We start from the raw sequence: 19,259 nt of genomic DNA, 5'->3' as shown, positions 1-19,259 counted from the left end.
ATACCAAAAAATACTACGCAGGAACCAATTCCTGGAGCTTTAACTGTTTTTACTGATGGGTCATCAAATGAGAAAGCTGCCTATCATACTATAAATTCTGACAGAGTCAGGGAAGCCCTAGTTCAGAACCAAATTGAAGAATTCATTAGAAACATGTATCCTCCCCTCCACTATCACCCTTTAGCCTTACCTAAATCACGAGGAGTAGATCTAGACACCCAAACCTCTGATATCTTAGAAGCCACACTCCGTGCTTTAAATGCCTCCAATCCATCCCTTGCAGAAAACTGTTGGCTATGTATGACCCTAGGTACACCTATGCCCCTTGTCATTCCAGATGACATCAGTAACATCACTTCTAATAATAATTGTACCCTCAGTTTGCCCTTTAGAACTCAACCTGTTGCATTCAACTTTTCCTCATGTCTACAAAAACTCCCCCAGAATAATAGTTATGATCTAGATGTAGGCTTCGTTAGCTTTGTTAATTGCTCTCCCGTTCACAATCACAGTTCCTCCCTTTGCCCCGCTCCTGGACGAGTGTTTGTATGTGGAGGTAATATGGCCTATACAGCTCTACCTTTAAACTGGACAGGATTATGTGTTCAGGCTAGTATTCTCCCTGACATTGATATTATTCTAGGGGGAGAACCTGTCCCCCTACCCAGCCTTGATTACATTGCTGGACGCAGTAAGCGGGCTGTCCAATTTATCCTTTACTTATAGGACTGGGAGTCTCTGGAGCTGTGGCCACTGGCACAGCTGGATTAGGAACCGCATTACATACCTATAATAAATTATCTAATCAGTTAATTGATGTTCAGGCTCTTTCAGGTACTATCAATGATCTCCAAGACCAAATTGACTCCCTAGCAGAAGTAGTTTTACAAAATAGAAGAGGATTAGATTTACTTATAGCAGAGCAGGGAGGAATATGTTTAGCCCTACAGGAACGCTGCTGTTTTTATGCCAACAAATCTGGAATCGTCTGAGACAAGATAAGAAAACTCCAGGAAGACCTGGTGAAAAGGCGAAGAGAGCTGTTCGAAAACCCCCTTTGGAGCGGACTCAATGGCCTACTCCCCTACCTGCTTCCTGCACTTGGCCCCCTTGTCAGCTTACTGTTAATTTTAACCTTTGGTCCATGGGCTTTTAAGAAACTGACAAGTTTTGTCAAACAGCAAATTGATAGCATCCTGGCCAAACCCATTCAGGTTCACTACCACCTTTTAACTACTATAGACCGAGAACGTGATTATGATTGCCAGAGCTCCCTCCCCACGGGGACAGCATAAAGCCAGAGGAATGCTTACCTACACTCTATATAGAAGTATGGTATGGGCACCGTCTGGGTGCAGGGCAAAGCACTGCAAGGGAAGGTCAAAACAGAAAATCAAAATTTTCTCGACCGCCTCTGGATTTCTCTGTGAGCACACCTGGTTTGCATAGAGGTTGGTATCCATACATATATAATTGTTGGCTCTGCCTCTCCTCCCCAAAAGATACCAAGAGCCACCAGAGGTGAGATCTGCCGATCTCACGGGAGGAACCAGGTCACTACTCCCCCAGTCGGTTAATGCCCACCCTTAACTAAATGGTAAGGGAGGAATTGTTGGGAGCCATTATAAATCACACATACATCTCCAGTTTACAGCATAATAGGTTTATGGCTCCTCCAAGCCAACTCCCGTTTGGCCTGGAGTTAAAAGATAACATACCCTCACCCTAAGCACAAACCTGCTACATCTCTGCTGATAAGCGCATAGCTGTGACATTCCAGAGCCTTTGTTACATCCTTAATGATAGGCTAATCCCATGGACCTCCTTGCCCACCCCCTCCCCTCTAGAACTACATAAATTCTACCCGCTGTAAAAATAAAATTGAGGCTTGATCAGAACTTTGTCTTGCCTCCACTTCTTCGCGTCTCCTATCCTCTCATTCCTTTGCAGGATTTGGTGCGGTGTACCCACGATGCGTGCCCTGCAGGTCGGGGCAAAATCCCACTGATCTTCGTGTGTAAATGTCCTTTTCCTAATTGGCAGGGTCATATCTGGGTTTCCTGTGCTTGTTTGACCCCTGTCAGTACACAGAAATGATCTGTGATCTTGCTAGCCAAGTGTGTGGGATTTCTGGGTAACTTTTTCTTAGCTTTATACAGTAAGAAGGGAGTTCTAATTAGGAATCCCGTGAGGCATGGCTGAAAAATGTTGAATAGCACATGATAAAGTACTAGTACATCTATCCCTGTTAGAAAATGCCTACGCGTAGACGAGGGAAAGATGAGTGATGATAAGATATCAGGTTTGAGGATTGCAGAAGCCCCCTAGAAAGTACACAACATGGCAGGAACAACCAGGGGTTTCTAACTCTGCACGATGGATCTGAAGATGGGAAGTTACTCAAGGCTTCCATCATAAAAGCAGTTTTAAAGCCTCTAAGGACAAGAAAATGATTTTTCTCTCTAAGGTGCATGAAGGATCATATTTAGGTTACCCAGATCTTTGGTCTTGGGGGAGTTATAGCCACCCCAATGGTGAATCTGGCTGAGCTCCAGGTGAGCTATTTACTATAATGTACCATATAAGAGACAGAGAAGTCATAAAATATTATATTCCAGTGACACCCTCAGTTTCAGAAAATCACTGAGTAAAAACAATTAGTATCTTAATAACATATTCTAGATCTCAACCCATGCAGTACCCAGTATAGAGAAAAAAGCATGAGCACTTGAACCATACAGACCTACGATAGCATCCAAGCTTACTTGTGCACATTTTTGTAAGCATGGACGATTTATTTAACCTCAAATTTTTCCAACTTTCTAAGAAAGTGGGAAATAATAATATCCACATTTGTTTGTCAGAAATAATAAACAACCTTAGCTCATAGCGCTGGACACAGAGTATGTGCTCAAAAGGGGAAGCTGCTACTATTTATTTCCCTCCAATCAAGTTGACAACCCTTGGCTTGCCTGGGAAACATTCTTTTTCATCCTGACTTGACCCTTTACCCAGTAGCACAGAATCTATAGTTGTCAATAGCCAAAGTGAGGGGCAGCTCCTCCATTTCCAGGTTACAGAATCTTAAAATTGGAGTGGAGGGGAATGTAGTCCTCCCTTTTATGTTGGCTCAAGCCCTGGCACTCCTTCTCACCCCTACCCACCCACCCACCCCCACACACACAAATATACAGTATATTTTAAACTATTCTGCTGCATCCTCCATTTCATCTATCACTGCTCCGACCCAACCCTAGTGTGGCCAGATTCCAAGACCAACTTTATTCTCAGAGGATCTGTTATTTGAGCACCACTGTGCATTACAAGAGGGGAAGCAGTTTGATTACATGCTGCTTTCAACACCGAGTCATTTTGTGTAAGCTGCAATTAAACATTTACAATCATTTCAGAGTAGTAAGAGAGACATGGTTTTACAACATAATTGTTATGTTGGCTTTGCAGCGTTTTTATTTATATCTAAATATTTGTAATCATGCAATGTCGGTATATGTATAGAAGCTCCCTATAGAAGAAGCAAATAATCTATAGTTTTATAAAGAAACACTGAACTTTTTGTTACTGCCAACTTATAAATAATATTTAAAACATTTTATGTAGTCTAAGAATTTATGAGTTTTTCATGTTTTGAATTGTGACAATACTTTTTTAAATATATTTTTATTGATTTCAGACAAGAAGGGAGAAGGAAAGAGAGATAGAAACATCAATGATGAGAGAATTATTGATCAGCTGGCTCCTGTACACCCCACACTGGGGATCGAGCCTACAACCCGGGCATGTGCCCTGACTGGGAATCCAACCATGACTTCCTGGTTCAGAGGTCGATGCTCAACCACTGAGCCATGCTGGCCAGGTTAATAGGGACAATACTTTTGATTTCTATGTGCAAATGGTAACAATGAGCATCTTATTTTTCTAAAAGGACTATCACCTCTTGCCACAACTAATGAAATCTAAACAGCAACTGCTTGAGTCACTTTGTAATTAACTAACTCTATCTCTCCATAATTATAACAATCTAAAAAGCTGAACTTATAGTACAAAATTGAATAATTTTAGCAAGTTTGGCTAAATCTGTCTGCCAAGTAAGTGACCACACTTATGATTTGTGTTCCTTGCTTCCACACCTGGCTCCAGTGTACGAGCACTACAGAAGATGTTTTCAATGCAGGGAAGAAAGCCAACATAGTAAAATAAACTCACAAGACTACTAGTCAAAAAGCCTGGGTTCTTTTTCCTACCTGCTGGAGGATGAATGCTTGTATGCCCTCCAAATTCTAAGTTGAAATCCTAATGTCCAATGTGATAGTATTAGAAGGTGGGAGTTTGGTCCCCAGCTGGTTTTGCTCAGTGGATAGCGCTTCGGCCTGCGGACTGAAGGGTTCTGGATTCAATTTCCATCAAGGGCACATGCCCGGATTGCAGGCTTGATCCTCATAGGGGGCATACAGGAGACAGCCGATCAATGATTCTCTCTCATTATTGATGTTTCTATCTCTCTTCCCCTATCCCTTCCTCTCGTGCAACAGGCATCTAGTATTTTAATAAAAAGAAGGTGGAAGTTTGGGACAGGGAGGGCAATGATTAAGTCATGAAGCCAGAGTCCTCAAGAATGGCATTAGTGCTTGTGAAAGGAGGCTCCAGAGAGCTCCCTCTCACCTGCCACCATGTGAGGCTGCAACAAGAAGTCTCAGAAGAGGATCCTTACCCTGATCTCAGACTCCCAGCCTCCACAACTGTGAGAAATAAATGTCTGTTGTTTATAGGCCACCCAGTCTGAGGTATTTTGTTACAGCAGTCCAAATGCACTAAGACACTACTTTTGAATTTCCCAGCATCTGATCTTAAACTAATCACTTCATCTCTCTAAGTCTTGCTCTTTATTTGAATCTTAAAATTTGGCTACAGTAAACTATGAGATCTATACCAGTTATCAACTCCTGTGACCCAGTTTTCCAGGAACCTTACGTTTACGTAAAGGATAGGCCCACACACTACCTTGTCCACTTGCCCTGTCTTGCCTGTCATATTATAAGGCAAAAAAATATTCTGCTAGAATGAATTAAAGAAAATCATTAAAAGTATAAATGGGAAAAGCAATGTGGCTGAATTTGTTCCCCTAACTCTGTATTAGTGAATTGTTAATTCATATTGAGAACATCGTGACCTTAAATGGCAATAAATGGAAACTGAGACATGAAACATTTGTCCCAGGTTAACCACTCAAGTCATGGAAAAGCCAAGACTAATGTCTCCTAACTCCAGTCTATTGTTATTACTGATTTGTAAATTGTCAGGGTTTCTTAACATTAATATGACAATGGGTGAGACTTTGAGAAATTTTATCCAAGTGAAATTTGAAGCCACATTGCTCATATTCATGTGTACTTCCCAGTAATTTCTGTCCTAAAAGTATGTAGAATTCTGGAGAATGAGAAAGGTATGAATGATGACAGGAAGCCTTTAGCCTCTCAAACACTGAGCTAATCCCAAACCCCAGAAGTTTCTCGTGGCATCCATGGATGCTATAAAAAACCACCTTCTTTTGTTTGTTCGTTTTTTGTTTGTTAATCCTCGCTTGGGGATATTAGCAGGTAAAAGATCACAATCCCTCCGGAAACTGGCATTTGGTTTCATTTAGAATCTTTTATTTTTTTATGTTGTTTTTTTTTATTTTTTATTTTATTTTTTTTAAATATATTTTATTGATTTTTTACAGAGAAGAAGGGAGAGGGATAGAGAGCCAGAAACATCGATGAGAGAGAAACATCAACCAGCTGCCTCCTGCACACCTACTGGGGATGCGCCCGCAACCAAGGTACATGCCCTTGACCGGAATCGAACCCGGGACCCTTGAGTCCACAGGCCGACGCTCTATCCACTGAGCCAAACCGGTTCGGCTCATTTAGAATCTTGTACAACTTGTTTCTTAGGTGACTGTTACTTCTCCAGGTTATTTTATATAAGCTGTCATCTGCACTACTGATTTAAAGTTTTAAAATGTATTTACTATATGCTATGGAAACTTATAGCTCCTCACCCAAATCTCTTTTTCTCTTCTTCTTGGTCTCAATTTGAGTGTGACATCTCTTTTCTGCTGAGAATCTGACTGGCACAGATGCTGAAAAGAGGATGTTGATGGCCCTTTGGCAAGAAAACACAGCAACCGACAGCCATGGGTAGTTCAGTGAAGAGACATTTTCCCTTGGTCTCAGGTCCCTTCTGAATCCCCCAAGGAGAGGAATCAAGCCTTGAGAAGAGATAAGGAGGTGGTCTGATGTAAAAAGAAACCCCCACCCCTCAAAGAGAGAGAGAGAGAGAGAGAGAGAGAGACCCATACACAAATATAAGTATGAACTTTCAAAATAGCAGATAAATAAATTCCATTAAATAAAGGTGTTGAAAGAATGAGCCAATATAAAAAGAATGTGTGAAGGTCAAGTTTCAAAAAGTACTAGGGAAACAAACTGACTCAGGTGCCCTATAATCAATTTTTCACAGCTGGAATCACTGAGATTGTCAAGTGGGTTTCACAGTTTACTTGCAATCATAGGAACCCAGGGGCAGAAGTAGCCTTAGATTTTTGCTTGGCTTTTTTGAGTCACACTGCCTCTAAGGATGTGGCCTTTTACATTTAATCCACTGGAAAAAATATTACTGAGTGACTGAGAACCACAAACAGGCAGTCATATTTCCTGCAAGGGAATGAAAAAGTTATAAAATGGCTTTCCAAACAGAAGAAAGCAAAATCCATCCTTCTGTGTTTACTAGTAAAAAGCTACAAAAGAGCATGTCATTCAATTAACCTTACAGATTTATCTGTAAATGACATGTATAAATGTACTAGAGGCCCAGTGCACGAAATTCCTGCACTTGAGGGGGGTCCCTTAGCCCAGCCTGAGCTCTCTCGCAGTCCAGGAGTACTTGGGGGATGTCTGACTAAGCCATCAGTCGGACATCCTTAGTGCTGCCGTGAAGGCGGGAGAGGATCCCACTGCAGCGAAGGCGGGAGAGGTTCCACCACCACCGCTGTGCTCGCCAGCTGTGAGCCCAGCTTCTGGCTCAGTGCCGCTTCCCCTGTGGAAGCACACTGACCACTAGGGGGCAGATCCTGCATTGAGCATCTGCCCCTGGTGGTTAGTGCACATCATATGACCAGTCATTCTAAAGTCGAGCCGAAACCAGCTCTCCAAAATCCCCTGAGGGGTTCCGGATTGCAAGAGGGTGCAGGCCAGGCCAAGGGATCCCATCGGTGCACGATTGGGGCCGGCGAGGGAACCAGGAGGCTGGCCAGCCAGGGAGGGACTGCAGGAGGACTCCAGGGCATGTCTGGCCCATCTCACTCAGTCCCGATTGGCTGGAAACCAGCAGCAAGCTAACCTACCGGTCGGAGTGTCTGCAACCTAGTGGTCAGTGCATGTCATAGCGAGCGGTTGAGCGACCTTAGCCTATCATTAGCATATTAAGCTTTGATTGGTTGAATGGCCGACTGGACGACCGGACACTTAGGCTTTTATTATATAGGATACTGTAAGGGCACACATCTAGAGTTTTTATTTATTTTAGAGAGAGAGAGGATGGGAGAGAGAGAGAAACATCAATGTGAGAGAGAAACATCAATCGGATGCACCTGACCAGTGATCTAACCCCTAACCTTTTGGTGTATGGAATGACACTCCAATCAACTGAGCCACCCAGCCAGGGCTAGACTTTATTTTTGATCATAGATATAACTCAAATCAGTGTTGAATTCTAATAGCATAGAACTAGCTGTCCAGCTAATATCCATAGCCCAAGGTAATTTAATAATCATAAAACAAGACAGTATTTTTAATTAAATAAATGAAACATGAAATATATTGTAATAATATATGTAATTCATGTAATAATATTGGAGGTGGGACAATTTAGAGCCTTTCTCATAATAAAGTATTAATTATTAACTAGGTTACGTAGTTTCTTTTTAGAGCTTACAAAACTCATCAAACTGGAATTCTTCTGTGAAGTATGTTCATCTTCAAAATTATATTAACATTTGAAAAAACTTTTGTAAATGTGGGCATGATTTTTTTCCCCCGGGTATTACATGAAACAACGTATCATATTTCTGACTGGGATGTGCTAGCATTAGGGATGTCTGTGACCTTGTCAACACACTTAGTCAACATCTATCCATCACCTTTTAAGATGGCTCTAGATCACTTTGTAAATGAAAAATAACTGTTCTAATACTTTTCAACATGGGTATGGGTGGCTGGTGTAGAGTTGCCACCACAGTGATCAACATGTATTTCTGTGTCTGCGAACATGCACATACACTCACATGTTTAGGAAAAGTTCTCTTTAAATTGGCAATAGGAGCTCCCATTCATAAATCTCTGTTTTTGTCCAAAGAGCCATATCTCAATTCCCAAACTTGCATTAAGACACTCTAAAGGCATGCCTTACACTCTTTCCATTTCATTTCCAGGCATTAATCTTCTCCATTCTGCACCTCCTTATCTATTTATCCCTCTATTGGCCCTTTCTCTCCACACATTTGATCATGTTGTCCTCACTTCTTTCCTCCTAACCAAATTCTATCCATTATTTATGCCCCAGTTTAAATTCTTCCTCCTCTATAAAATGGTCCTAAAGTATTTCAGCCCAATATTCACCCTCTCCTGTTCTCGTCTGGCACTGTGAGTCTGTCTTACTAATTTTAAAATTAATTATTCACTACCTTATGAGAGATATATTAATATTGAAGCTAGCCTCTTAGAGTTTTATCATTTTACTATGTCTGTAATTACTGGAACTTGCCTAAGTGAATCTGTGTGTGTATGTGTGACAGGAAATTCAAACAAAATACAAATAAGGGCAGGAAAGAGATGAAATGGGACTTTTCAATTATGTAAAGGTCTACATTGCTTTTTTATTTTTTATAATTTATGCTTTGTCACTTATTTCAATGACAGAGATGTGTCTTTATGCTTTTTTTAAAAAAGTTCCTGGTAACACTTAACATAACAATTAATACCTATTAACAATCAACAGTTTTGCTTGATTTATGATATACAGAACCAGATTACTGATTAATACATACAAGCCTAGAGTCAGAGCTGGTATTAGGGGAAAAAAGGAAAAACAAAAAAGTAACAATGAAAACCTAGGTTGGTACTTTAACTTGTTGTATTTCTCTTGGCTCAAGCCCACATTCAAAGACCCAGGAAAACCTCTTTGGATAGTCAAATCAGCACAAACCAAGCTAACCTTGCAAGTACAATTCCATAAAGAAGAAAAAACCTACTTTAAAGAAGGAAAAGTAACCAACAAACATCAAAACTGAAGTGGCCAAAAAGTCCACGATGTTCCTGTGTCTTTAAGTGTCTTACAAGTGTCCCCTGGGGTCGGTCCCTAAGGAAGCTCCTTGCGCTGCTCCTCAGGTCTGCTTTACCTCCGTCTGGAGTGGCACCCCTTGGCGGTCTGTTCACCTCTTTGCTGGTCACCCCTTGCCTGTCTTCTCTCTATGCAAAGATAACCTTTGGTAGGAGAAGATGAAAGTTCCTGGTCAGTGATTACAGCTCCCCTGCAGATCTTTGAGTTCAGGCTAGAAAGCTTTCCTCTTAATGTGTGTCCTCTCTGTTTGGAGAGCTATTGTCTCTGCATAAGAATCCTCGCTCATGCCCTGACTGGTTTTGCTCAGTGGATAGAGCATGGCCTGCAGACCGATTCGGCCTGCAGGTCCCAGGTTCGATTCTGGTCAAAGGCATGTACCTTGGTTGCGGGCACATCCCCAGTAGGGGGTGTGCAAGAGGCAGCTGAATTGATGTTTCTCTCATCAATGTTTCTAACTATCCCTCTCCTTATCCCTTCCTCTCTGTAAAAAAAAAAAAATCAATAAAATATATTTTTTAAAAAAAGAATCCTCGCTCTGAATGAGGTCATTCTGTTTCTTCCCTTGTATTGCCTTGTGGTTCAGATTATGCCTGTGCTGCAAGAATCTCCTCAAACTCTCCCTGACCTGGGGTCCCTTCTTTCTCTAAGCACTAGGCATTTGCTACTCAATCTTCTAAATCCAGCCCCCACCCCCCACCACCACACACACACTGAAGAGGATGAGGGGCTGGCAACTGCCTCCCCAATAACTCTCTTTAAGCTCCATGTAGGAGCAAAGTTTCTACACTAGGTGAGGCACCTTCTTCAGCAACTCCTAGGCAGAGTCTAGGACTGACCCATGACGGCATGGGAGTGTGTATGCAGGAAATGGGCATCTGAAAGGATAAAGAGGATAGAAAGAGGTGTGGACCCAGCATGGCCACAGGAAATAAGGCTGGATGAAGATTCCAAATCACAGGCAGGGAGGAAATTTAAAAAAAGATCATCGTTGGCAAAAATGGCACCAGGAAGGCATTCTGATGCTGTTTATAAAATAACAGCATTATTGATCATAACAGGTGCAGTACTTGGAAGATAAATGCTTGCTAATCATATAATGAACTTATGAACCATAACTATTTGGTATTTTATAATACTCAAAGCTCTTCCAAATATATTACTCATGGGCTTCTCATAATGTTGAAGCGGACCCTGTTATCATTGTTGTGTAATAGAAGAAAAGGTGGAGGTTAGGTGGGATTCCCTGACCTGAGCAAGATCTCAGAGTAAAAGGAATGCAAGGATCTTACTCTATTTTCTTTCCACTTGTCCGTCTGCCTTGGTGATAAATGGACGTATGCCTTATTCCCAAGAATTAGGCTCCACCTTTTGGCCCAGTGCTTATATCTAAGCTTCAACCCTTGATCCAGCACCAAATCCTTACCTTAAAATCTGCATACATTCCAGACTCTCTGCTCTGCCCTTTGGATGAAAGCCTGATCCCTGAATAGAAATCTCCAAGCAGACCTCCCTGACTCACTGCCTTCAACTTCCTGAAAGCTACTCAACTCCGCAGGACCTGTGGATATTCTTAGTCCACCAGTCCCTCCCTCTACATCAAGCATGTCAAACTCAGAGGCTAACCCGGACCAAATAAATGAGGTGTGCAGCTTGTGGGCCGTGAGTTTGACATGCTTGCTCTACATCTTTTACATCACCCAGTATTAACTGATTTCCTCACCTGGAAGGTGTAATCACAGAATACATGCAGTACGGTGGGTTTTGTTTTTGTTACTTTTCAAGATCAGACAGTGTTGAGTACCTACAATAATATACATCCCTCTGCCTGCCCTAAATAAGAGCTTCCCCTCCTGTTTTTCAGTCTTCTGTTGCTGACTGAGCCATGCCCAGTCCTGTCTGGAAATATTGCAATGGTGACATTAAAACTTTCCTCTTAAAATTCCAGCTCTGAGTGAAGGTCCATTCCAAGCCTCTTCAAAGCAATAAAAAAGCGAGTCATAAGAGACTTTTTCAATGACAAAGATGTTCAACCCAGAGTGTAATCCCTTATGATTTTGAAGAAATCTTTTCATAACATTATTTTCTCTGAGTAAATTTAGAATGTGTGGATAATAATGTGGTCGGTGCCACAGGAAACTACAAATATCAGTGAACAACCTTTAATAAGACATAAAAATTCTCAATATGTGTTGGTACTGGTTTCCCATAAGAACAGATATTTCACAAGAAAAAGGGCAAAGCTGCCAACTAATCTTCAGATCAGAAGCAGGCACGAGGAGTGTTCCGGCAACTGCACAGAGATATCAAAGCTAGCACTTTGTCTTTTGATGAAGTATTGCCCTTTTCCCCCAAGTAATATCTAATTATTAATGCTCTTCCCAAGAATAGTAACATCCGTGCCCATGTGCTCATTGTCAGGGGCCCGTGCCCACGTGTGTCGTTGTCACAGAGCAGACACCGGCTGATAATTATAAGGGCTTCTCTATTTCATGAATAAGGAAAAGGTTATTAGCAGAGATATTGTTTTAGGATGCCATTTCCAGATGTGTTAAATAAAACCTGCTCTCACCCAAAAGCCACCTTTACTCATTTTCTAATGAACTAATATTAGCAAAATTGAGCAAATGGTATAGGTGAAAAGACATGGAGAATCTGAAGATTAAGATCTGAACCTAATTCCAGTCCTTACTATTGGTATGAATTTGGCTTAAACGTATCTTTAGGCCTCAGTATCCTCATCTGTAAAGTAGGCCCATCAGTACTGCTTAGTTTATTATTATGAGGAAAAAATGGGTGAAAGTATATATTATAAAGCCTTATACAAATATAAGTGATTATTATTCTTATACTGACATTCTGAGATAGTTTGCAAAGAAGCACAGCTAGACAGAGAGTTGTTGGCAGATGGTAATATGACGACACTCTTCCGGAAGTCACAAGGCGGGGGGGAGGAGGGGGGCACTAATATGGTTCAGATCACTTCCTGTCCAAAAAGTATCATCACAACAGGAATCTTTGAATAGCAGACACAGGTCACATGGTTTAAGTAATATTTGAGCCCCATAAAAGCATGTCCATCAGCATTAAAGAAATTGAAATTTGTTTTAATAAAATTTAAATATGAATGAAATCCATGCACTTCTAGTACCTCATCAAATAAATATATCTGTATGACTAAAGGCAGAATTTTTTTTTCCGGCAATAAAGAGAGAGAAATTCTAATCTTTTACTTTTCTGTTCCTTTCACTTGAACCAATGAAGAAACTCAGTGAGCATCCAGATTGAGCAATATATTTCAAATGAAGGCAGGCATGTAATGCACAAATTTCTATCCAAAGACATTTAAACTATCTAATGAAGCAAAGTCTGCCTATGAGCTCCTCCCAAGTTATCAAAGACACCTCAATAGTCACTCATACTTGCACCTTTTGCCCCAAACGTTATGAACAGTTCTAGATATCCTGTTAACACAATACTGCAGTCTGCTCATAAGAAAATAAACGGTCACTTACTAGGCACCTGCTCTATGCCAGACAGAGTGCCAATCACTGAGAAGAGAGAGGTGAACAATACAGTCAGGTTCCTAGTCAACTGATTCACAAGGTTCATCCTCCATCAGTGCCACCGTCATGTGTGCAGGAAGGAAGGGAGACTGCAAGTGTGGCACTTGTGGGCCCCTTCTAGATCCTGGGCTTTGATGACTCCAACTGTGGCCACTGCTCCCAACCTCCTCCAGTTCCTAAATAGAGCTTCCTGTCTCTAGGATGGCCTTCTTTCTGTGTCTAGAAGATAGTATCTTCAGATATCCTTTTTGCTTCCTTTCTCATCTGAAAATATTCATGAGTACAAGTGGAAGAAAAAAATAAACAAAGGCCTTTCCTGTCTACTGGAAAATATGTGGAGGGAATAAGAATTTGTTCATTTGCCCATTCATTAAAACTAGAGCTAATGAGCACTGAAGACTTTCTGAGATAAATGTAAGTTTCTGGAGACACAAAGATGGAAAAAGACACTTTCTGCTGGAAAGAAAGCCCCAGTTCAGTAGCAGGGTGCAGGCACATGAATAATATGGTGACACTAGGCAAATGTTATACTAGTGGTGGATGTGGGTACCGGGATCAATGGGAGCACTAAGGGGGGCACTGCCTATTTCTAGAGTTTTGTGGAAGGAAGGGATAAGCTTTACCAGACCTTTGAGGGGAAGATGGAAAATTGGAATCCAAAAGGGGAGGAGAGAGGAGCTCTAGGATAAGAAGCGTGTGCCAAGAGTTTTAGACATAAAAGGCCATGGCTCAGGGACTCCAAGCATACAACATGGCTGTGCTGTAGAGAGAGGCCAGAAAGAGGCTGGGAAGGTGGGTGGCTTTGAAGGCTTTGGACAGTAGAATATGGGGTTTATACTTTTATTCTCTGGGCAGAGAATTTAAAGCAAGAAAGTGAGGCAGACAAACCTGAGTTTTGGTAATATTCTTCTGAAGACTGTGTAGACAATGGACTGCAAAATGGAAACAGACTTCAGTTAATAATTTATTAGATGAATGGAAATGATTAATGTGAGAAAATAAAAAGTAATAAATTCAAATGTGCCTCAGTGGATAGAGCATCAGCCTGTGGACCAAAGGGTCCCAGGTTGTATTCTGGTCAAAGGTATGTACCTTGGTTGCAGGCTCTTTCTGGCTCAAGCCCTGGTCGGGGCACATGCAGAAGGCAAGCAACTGATGTGTTTCTCTCTGTCTTTCCCTCTCTATTATATTCTTTCTAAAAATTAATGGAATAAATCCTTGGATGAGGATTAACAAAAATATAAAAATAATAATTAATTAATTAATTCAAAAACAAGATCTTTCAGAGGTAAAATCAGCAGTACCTCAAGGCAAAGTGAATGAGGGGAGTGAGCAGTAGGTGGAAATAAATAACTCAGAGCTTTTTCTCCAAGACAAATGATTGAGTTGGAATATCATTAACTGAGATGGAAAGAAAAATATTTTAAGAGAAGTAGTAAAGAGCAAAGATTAACAGTTTGGTTTAAGTTTATTGAGTTTGAAGTACCCAAAACCATCTACCTGCTGTCTAACAGCACTTGGAATTACAGGTCTGGAGAATACCAACTAAAAACATTAATTGGAGCATCATTAGCATAAATACTTCATGGTTGAGATAATATATGAGGGCAAAAAGAAAAAATTCCAGGGAATCCCAACTGAGGAGTAGGATGAATGATGAGTAGAAGAAATTTGATCCATAGTCATAGCCATGACCTTGGAGTTTCAGACTAATACATATAAGTATTCTATGTTACAAGACCATCCTCAAAGAGGCCAAAATCCTACCAAGGAAAAATGAAAATGAACAAAAAGCAGGCTGCAGGATGTGATGCCTTTCCTAGCTCTTTTTCCTTTGTTGATCTTTTCAAACAAAGGAATTTTAAATGCACATATATTTTGTTAGTGTCTTTCATGCATTAATTCATTCTTTGATTCCTTTGTCAAATAGAAAACCCGGTTCACAGTACTGCTATACAGCCACCATCTAGTGGCAAAATCTGGTAACTACAGAACTGTAAATTGGGGGTGAAGGTGGTTCACTGACAGTTTTAAGAATTTTGCTTCCTGAAAGGTAGTCCATGATGACAGAGAATGGGAAGAAGCAGGTTTTCTATATTTTTTAAAAAAAAAATTTTTAATTTATTTCAGAGAGGAAGGGAGGAGAGGGAGAGATAGAAACATCAATGATGAGAGAGAATGTTCGATCACTGCCACCTGCATGCCCCCTAGTGGGGATTGAGCCCAAAACCTGGCATTTGCCCTATCTGGGAATTGAATGGTAAATTCATGGTTCATGGGTTGACGCTCAACCACTGAGCCACACCAGCCAGTCTAATTTTTATGAGCATTAATTATGGGAAATAGAAACTTACATTTATGAATGCCTTTCCTTTGAGTGCTATAGGGAACCATAGTATGAGCCACAGCTTCTGTAGGATTATCTGGTCTCAGGTGACATGGCAACACCTAATTAGACTGATAGAAACATGATCAGTACCCACAACCAGTCTTTATAATCCAAACACTATCATGTCCTACAGAGCTTTATAGGATCTAGCCACTAGCCATCTCTCCAGCCTTTTGTCACTTTGACCTTTGACCATTACAATGCAGCCACAGAGACCTCCTTGCTATTACTTAAACATAAATTCATTCCAGCCACAGGGCCTTTCTATTTACTATTTCACCTCTTCCACCAATTCTTTCTACCACTTCTCCTTCTCCTCTTAGGTCTCTGTTTAAATATTTCCTTCTCAGAGAGAACTTCCCTGATAAGTCTAACTCAAAACACTTCTTCCCCCAGTTTATTTCTTCCTTGGCACTTAGCACTATCTGAAGTTATAATATTCACTTACTTGGCAAAAGAAATAAAAATAAAAAATCTACAGTGCAAATTCCATGAGAGAATGAATTTGAACTGCATTGTTTACTAGCACCTAGAGGAGTGCTATCACATAAAAGGTGTTCAACAAATAATTGAGGACTGAGTGAATTAACCTAGGGCAGTGATGGTGAACCTATGACACGCATGTCAGAGGTGACACGCAAACTCATTTTTTTGGTTGATTTTTCTTTGTTAAATGGCATTTAAATATATAAAATAAATATCAAAAATATAAATCTTTGTTTTACTATGGTTGCAAATATTAAAAAAATTTCTATATGTGACACGGCACCAGAGTTAAGTTAGTGTTTTTCAAAATGCTGACACGCCGAGCTCAAAAGGTTCGCTATCACTGACATAGAGGGTGCCTAGGCAGTGTCTGGGCACAAGATAGAGTTGAGCAGACTGCAATCTACACAGAATCATGTGACGAAAAGACCCAGGCCAAAGATTTTGATATACAAGTAAGAAGGTCCAGCATGTAATGGACACATCCTCCTTAAGGTTTGCTAACCAAGTGTGGCCAAGGCAGATAGTGTGAACTTGAGGCTTACTCAACAGTTAGTAATCAAGAGTTCAAATAACAGACTGTTGGTGGTGGAGGGGTTAGAATTGAGGCTCCGGGCTTTATAGGAAGCTAGTTCTCAACCCCCCTCCAAGCAATTTATCCATCTACTCAAAAGACCTATATCAACAAGGACTTGTATGCCCTAACAAGAGAGGAAGTAAAGAAGATCTGCATGCAGCAGTTTATTAAGATTGAAACTAGACCACCAACTTACACCATACAAAAAAATAAACTCAAAATGGATAAAGGACTTAAACGTAAGACGGGAAACCATAAAAATCTTAGAGGAATCCATAGGCAGCAAAATATCAGACATATGTCATAGCAATATCTTTACCAATACAACTCCTAGGACAATGGAAACTAAGGAGAAAATAAACAAATGATACTACATCAAAATAAAAAGCTTCTGCACAGCAAAAGAAACCATCAACAAAACAACAAGAGAGCCAACAATTAGACTGATAGAAACATGATCAGTACCCACAACCAGTCTTTATAATTCAAACACTTTTTTTTGCCAATGTTACATCCAATAAGGGTTTAATCTCCAAAATTTATAGGGAACTCATACAACTTAACAAAAGGAAGATAAACAATCCAATCAAAATATGGGCAAAGGACATAAATAGACACTTTTCAAAAGTGGACATACAAAAGGCCAAGAGACATTTGAAAACATGCTCAAAGTCACTAATCATCCAAGAGATGCAAATCAAAATGACAATGAGGTACCATCTCATACCTGTCAGAATGGCTATCATCAACAAAGGACAAGTGCTGACGAGGATGCAGGGGAAAAAGAAACCCTCATGCACTGCTGGTGGGAATGCAGCCAGGTGCAACCACTGTGGAAACAGTATGGAATTTTCTCAAAAAATTAAAAATGGAACTCCCATTTGACCCAGTAATCCCACTTCTAGGAATATTTCCCAAGAAATCAGAAACACCAATCAGGGATATATGAACCCATATGTTCATAGCAGCACAATGTGCAATAGCTAAGATTTGGAAACAGCCTAAGTGCCCATTAGCAGGTTAGTGGATTAAAAAACAGTGATACATCTACACAATGGAATACTATGCTGCTGTAAAAAAGAAAGAACTCTTACCATTCGCAACAGCATATGGATGGACATGGAGAGCATTATTCGAACTGAAATAAGCCAGTCGGAGAAAGATAAGTATCACATGATCTCACTCATTTGTGGAATATAATGAACAAAAGTAGATCCAGAGACACAGAAGCATCAAATAGACTCAGAGGGAAGGCAGGGGAAGGTGGAGGGGGTGGAGCAGGTTGGGTAGGTAAGAGATCAACCAAAGGACTTGTATGCATGCATATAAGCATAACCAATGGACACAGACAGTGGGGCGGGGGGCGGTAAGGGCATGTGCTGGGGGGTGGGAGTGGCCAGGCAGAGGTCAATTGAGGAAAAAAGAGACATATGTAATACTTTAAATAATAAAGCATCTAAATTTTTTTTAAAAAGGGTTGATGGCAAGGTCAAGACCAATATAACCTACCTTGCTGACTTTATGGGTAATATTAGCAAAGGCAAGACTGGAGAGAATTTCCGTCTGATCTATGACACCAAGGATCACTTGCTGTTCATCAGATGATACCTGAAGAGGCCAAGTATAAGTTATGCAAAATGAAAAAAAATCTTTGTGAGCACAAAAGGAATCCCTCATCTGGTGACCCATGATGCTTGCACCATCCACTACCCTGAGCCCTTTATCAAGGTAAATGGTAACATTCACCTTGCAAAATTACTTATTTCATCACAATGGACAATGGTAACCTGAGTATGGTGACTAGAGGTGCTAACCTGGGAAGAACCGGTGTGATCACCTACAGAAAGACACGCTGGTTATTTTGACATAGTTCATGTGAAAGATGCCAATGGCAACAGCTTTTCCACCCAGCTCTCCAACATTTTTGTTATTGTTAAAGGCAACGGACCATGGATTTCTTTTCCCTGTGGAAAGAGTACCCATCTCACCATTGCTGCAGAGAGAGACAAGAGGCTGGCAGCCAAATAGAGCAGTGGGTGAAATGAGCTGTAGGTGACATGATTGGAAGGGTCCTTGTACTTAACTAAAGACAATGCAGCATGGAAAGAAATGGAGATTCCTCCAGGATACACCACCATTATGTCGATTCCATAGGCCTGTGGAACTCTACAGCTATATTTTTAAATTAGTACACAAGATGAGTATAATGTGTGCATTCTGAAGATATGTTTTTTGACATGTACTTGTTCTTGTGTTTTACAATAGTAAAACACGTTTACATATGACCTCCTTTATTCTCACCTATAATTCTGCTGAGTAGTAGGCAGAATAGGTTTATTTATTATTATATTTTAAAAACTTTTTGTTATAGAATACTTCAAATACACAGAGAATAACATAATGAACCCCATGTACCTATCATCCAACTTCTACAGTTATCAAGTATAATCAATCTCACAACCTATACAGACATGTACAATGCCTAAATTTTAATCAAAACTCAGACATATCTGAGACCAGTGTGGATCGGAAGAGAAAATTTGTAATTTTATTTTATTAACAGGGTTTTCCACATCATCTCCACAGAGAAGATGACTTGCCCAAAACATTTACCTAGTCTTAGAACTGAGGCTAGAACTTATGGTGTGAGAGCAAGGGTGGAGAAGATTTGAATATGGACAGCTACACCCTTCACTAGACTTTGAGGCATATAGCAATTCTCTCCCTCTCTCTCTCCCTCTCCCTCTTCCTCTTTCTCTCTCTCTCTCTCTCTCTCTCTCTCTCTCTCTCTCTCTCTCTCTCTGTATGTGTTTGTGTGTGTTTTACAAAAAGGTAGGCAACTGTC

General features: G+C 40.6%; 1 pseudogene; it reads left to right on the top strand.

Moving 5' to 3' along the window:
* LOC102429512 overlaps positions 1-18,454 on the top strand; it is a 19,599-nt pseudogene extending 1,145 nt beyond the window's left edge.
* Positions 18,455-19,259: the final 805 nt, after the last annotated feature.

Source organism: Myotis lucifugus, unplaced genomic scaffold (assembly GCF_000147115.1).
Source record: "Myotis lucifugus unplaced genomic scaffold, Myoluc2.0 scaffold_137, whole genome shotgun sequence".
NCBI lineage: Eukaryota > Metazoa > Chordata > Mammalia > Chiroptera > Vespertilionidae > Myotis > Myotis lucifugus.
Note: the sequence above shows the minus strand (reverse complement) of the source record. Positions and strands in the feature narration are given on the sequence as shown.